At 53.0% G+C, this 5,000-nt stretch overlaps 1 protein-coding gene across 1 annotated transcript in view; it reads left to right on the plus strand.

The window, feature by feature from the left end:
- The window catches only part of LOC311314514 (nuclear factor of activated T-cells, cytoplasmic 1-like), a gene marked incomplete at both ends in the record, with an annotated part of 69,722 nt that overhangs the window by 40,807 nt on the left and 23,915 nt on the right, over positions 1-5,000 (plus strand). The window lies entirely within an intron of this gene.

Genomic DNA, 5,000 nt, shown 5'->3' on the forward strand with positions numbered 1-5,000 from the left:
TTTTCATCAAAGACTTTCTATCAGGCTTTTTCATGCTAAAATGCTTCCCTCAATTTGACATCAAGATCATCACCAGATGCTGCTATGGACACATACGGCTGTGATTCATTCAGCATGAGAGATGGGGAGAGAGAGAGAGAGAGAGAGAGAAGGAGAGAGAGAAGGAGAGAGAGAAAGAGAGAGAGAGGAGAGAGAAAGAGAGAGTAGAGAGAGAGAAGGAAAGAGAAAGAGGGAGAGAGAGAGAAAGAGAGAGAAGGATAGAGAGAGGGAGAAGGACAGAGAGAGAAAGAGAGAGAGAAGGTGAGAGAGAAAAAGATAGAAGGAGAGAGAGAAGGAGAGGGACAGAGAGAGAAAGAGAGAGAGAAGGAGAGAGAGAAAGAGGGAGAGAGAGAGAGAGAGAGAGAGAGAAAGATGAAAGCTCACAGCAGCACAGCCCTATTAGGATATGCCTGACTGGGAGGAAGGCAAGGCATTGTGGGTAGAGAGCAGGACAGTTTTACACTCAAACCTTATATAGATGCATGCATACAGATGACACACATATGCACACACACACACACACACACACACACACACACACACACACACACACACACACACACACACAGATAAGGCCTGCAAGGACAGAGCATCTTCTAGTCATTTCATGGGAAGTAAACATAAGTGTTATGACTAGATGAAATGTGCTCTCTATTGTGCTGCCAGATCAGCCTCACGCACAACAGGGACCACACACACACACGCACACACACTCACGCACGCATGCACACATGCACACACACACATACACACACATAGACAGGGACAGCATCCTTGTGAAGAGCAATGTACTTCTCTTGTTTTTTTAGGCTGATTTGGAGATGTACAGTAATTCACCCCCCTTTGAACTTACTTCTTCTGTTAGTGTGTATTTGTCAGCCTTTATGCATAATGATCACTGGTTGAGGTTCATTCACCTACAGCACAGTGTATGACAGACTTGAGGGGCTTGCTGTCATCACTTCCTGTGTGTGTGCGAAGCCTTCCTGTGTGCTTGCCCACTTCAATCACCCTGTGGTGGCTGACGGTGTCGAGAAAAAACCCCTATCTCGCCCTCGGATGGCGGACCTGCTATAAAAAGGTTAAACCGCCGCCTAAAATAGCTCCACTCGTCTGAAAAGCAGAAGGATGAGACAAACTTGTATTTTCCATTGTGGTCAGGTGACTTTCTTGTTATTCAATACACATCCGTTCAGTGTCTGTCGAACCGTCTATTAGACGAGAACAGCAGCTGCACACCTGAGACAGCACGATCTGCCCCGGCTCAAATAGCCTACTGTTAGCAAACATTGTCACATTATACTGTCAAAACCATGAAGCGCTTTATTGGACACGGTGCCCTGTTTGACAAATAAACCACTGTGGAACTGACATCCTCAGTTGTGCTCCATTTTGTTTACACAGTAGAATTTATCCTATGGAATAGAGTTATAGCAAACACACCTCTTGAGTGTTTATGTACTAGAGCCAGGTCTGATTGTTATTGAAGACAGTATTGTAGTAGCCAGATTCCCATTTAGGGACACGAGAGAGAGAGAGAGAGAGAGAAGGAGAGAGAGAGAGAGAGAGAGAGAGAGAAGGGGAGAGAGAGAGAGTGAGAGAGAGAGAGAAAAGGAGAGAGAGAGAGAAAAGGAGAGAGAGAGAGAGAAGGGGAGAGAGAGAGTGAGAGAGAGAGAGAGAAGGAGAGAGAGAGAGAGAGAGAAGGGAGGGAGGGAGGGAGGGCGAGAGAGAGGTTTGTGACTCTGTGTGTGGTGTAGCTTGGACAGACGTATTGTCAGGGAGACATATTGTCGTTGTAAACATCATCTGATTCTTATCTGGCATTTGCTCAGTCAAGCCTCAGCTGTTACTACTATGAGATACAGATGGTCCCAGCCCCATATAAATATCCCGTTCTCTCTCTCTCTCTCTCTCTCTCTCTCTCTCTCTCTCTCTCTCTCACACTCTCTTTCTCACAGTGAGGTTTCTGTTCCAATGGCTGCTCTTTTCTTTTCGCAACAGGTTACTTGTGGCTGTGATTGCAAATTGGGAGTTTGTCAATATTTGGTTTGTTTTCAAATTATTTGTTGGTGTGTGTGACATGTGGGCATTATATTGTTTCTAATATATTAATATACTGTAGTTATCAGGACATTTAGAGGTGCATTTCTGTTTACACCCTATTGTGTGTGAAGTGGGTGTAACATTATTGGCATGACCATACTAAATACAGTATTGACAAAGCACACAGCACAAGGTAGTACAGTTATATAATGCAATTAAGTAATAAAATATATATAATATTAAAAATAATAAAACAAAAGTCTCTCTAAACTCTAAAGTCTCTCTCTCTCTCTCTCTTTCTCTCTCTCTCTCTCTCTCTCTCTAGCTCCATAGCTCTCTGTCAGGGATAGACAGGTACTGCAGATATACAGTATGAGCTAGATTGACTGGGCTTGTTTGGGCCTGACGTGTCGAGCTGGTTGGTCCTTCAGAAGCATTAACCAAGAGACTGTAGATCTACAGACTGCAGACTGTAGGGTGGTGATTTATCGTAGATACAACCAGAAACATCTCTAAATCAATAGCTGATTCCCCAAACAGAAGAATGTAGATCGACTAGCTTTCCCTGAACCTGACCGTATTTTTCCCCAAGTCCCGTCGACTCGGCCTACTTCTGGTCACACCGGCGGCCGAGCGGGATGAGTCAAGCACCGGCTTTCCAGGAACATTCCGTCCGCGGGCCTGGTTTAAGGGCCGAGCAGAGGGAGATCCCGGAGCACCGGGCCTTTGTCCCGACTCGGGTCTCGTCGGGCCGGGGAGGGGGGTGGGGTGGGGGGAGGGGGGGGTTTGCGCCGCTGCCGCGTGTTTCCGTGGTTGTGCTTCCAGCAGCGGTCGCGGTTCTCCAGATGAGACCCCCCCCCCTCTCCCCCCACCCCCCTCCTCTCTCTCCGAATCAGATGTTCGGACGAGCGCGCTCCGGACCCCCCCCCCCCCCCCACCCCACCCCGGCCTCGTTCCCAGGCGTGAACGAGCTTTTCCGATCCGCCGTCCAAAGCTGGCGGATGGCGGCGGCCCTGGCGCGAGCAGGGAGACGTGACGCGGCGCTCTTTTCTTCTTCTCCACCAAATAAGAAACAGTTTGACGAAACCACAGAGAACCACAAACCTCCCGGAGCCTAGCCTAGGCCAAAGCGTTTCTCAGAAGCCCTCTATTTTTTGCCGTCTGCGTGTGTGGAGATTCCTCCTCCGGATCGGGTTCTGCTCCGAACACTCGGTCCCGCTGGAGGGTCCCGGGTGCCGGGCTGCGGTCGGGAAGGGGGTGGCGGGGGAGGAGGGTGGGGGTGGGGGGGGCGCTGGATCAGCTCCCTTGAAACAATAGTGACACGTACATGAAGGGCTAACGAGGCAGGGCGCGTGCGCGTAAGCCCCTATTCGAGTGCTTGTTAAAAAGCAACGCGCCACATAGCAGCCCACCCCCCCCCCCCGCTCCCCTCCCTCCCCTCCTCCTGTTCCCTGAGCCGCGTTGCGTTTGAGTCGTGACCCCGTCTTCGTGCCCGGCGGCGGCCACGCCCGTGCGCCACCGCGTCACGCCCCCCGGCCGTCGGCCAGCCTGGCTCGGTGGGACGCGGAGAGAGAGCCACCTGGAACCACCTGCTCAAACCTGCAGGAGAGAGAGAGGGGGCTGAGACTGCTCTCTCTCTCTCTCTCTCTCTCTCTCTCTCTCTCTATCTCTCTCTATCTCTCTCTCTCACTCTCTCTCACTCTCTCTCTATCTCTCTCTCCCACTCTCTCTCCCACTCTCTCTCACTCTCTCTCTCTCTGAATACGCCAGACAAAGCGTTCATATTCCAGAGCGAGGCTGTTTACATCCATTTGCTCCGGAACAGACTCAGAGACATTGAGGAGAAGTTGGGAAGCTGCGGTGTTCCTGTCAGCGTTCTGAATTCTCAGAAACCTCACGGGGGCGTAGCGGTTTCAGTACTGCAGAGAGCGTAGTGAGGTCAGACGGTATAGCGTGGGAGTACCTGAGAGCGCTCTGTACGCCGAACTCTTCCGCGTGAGCATCCGGTCGGATCGCGAGCGGGAACGGTTCTTCCCAGACTCCTCTAGGCTAGGGGCCGGCAGAAACGAGGGTCTCGTTCACACGACAGCCCGCCAGGATCCCTAGGGCATGTGGGTTTCACACCCACGCACACCCACGCACACGCGCGCTTCTTGGCTATCCATTGATGCGAGCATGGCGCACTTTGCTGCAGGTGGGATATAAGAACACAGCACAGACACACACACACACACACACACGCGTACTGGTCCCCCGGGTCCGAGGAGGAGGATCGGCGGAGGCGAGTGCCCAATAAATCCCGGATCAGACCTGATCAGTTTAATGTGAGCCGACAGCCAGAGAGAGCCAGAGGGGAGGGGGGGGGGGGGAGGGGATGTGCTGACCGTAAACTGTCTGAGGCCGTAACCCGCAGGTCAGGAGGAAATAGAGACCAGCTGGAGATACTGTCGGACTCACGGGGGGAATCCGTCGTCTCGGGACCCAGACGGGGAGGAAGGGGAGAGCAGAGGGGAACGGAGAGGAAATACTGAAAGTGCAAGACGGACGTCGCGGCCGATTGACCGAATGGCGTTGCCCGTCTTCCCATTTCCGAATACGGCCTCGCGGTTTGTGACGTCGTTCCGCGGCGTGCGTGGTTCGTGGTGATGCCGCGGGCGGTAGATCCTTGCGCCCCTCGCGCCTCCAACCCTGCGGAAAACGCTGAGGGGGGAGAGAGAGCCGGGTCACCGCCCCCCCCCCACACCTGCTGCTTAACCCCCCCACATCCTGGGCCTCTCCTGGGGAAGCCGTCCAGGGGAGCCTGAGGGACTCCTGGCCAGCTCCCATGGGCTCCCAGGGGAAGAGCCAGCAGACAGGGCTGACGTAAGGCTGCTCCTGCTGGGTAAACACCTCAGGAGCTCTGGGCCCTGGATGGGGGG

The sequence above is a fragment of the Borostomias antarcticus genome (genome assembly GCF_949987555.1).
Source record: "Borostomias antarcticus genome assembly, chromosome: 10".
Taxonomy (NCBI): Eukaryota; Metazoa; Chordata; class Actinopteri; order Stomiiformes; family Stomiidae; genus Borostomias; species Borostomias antarcticus.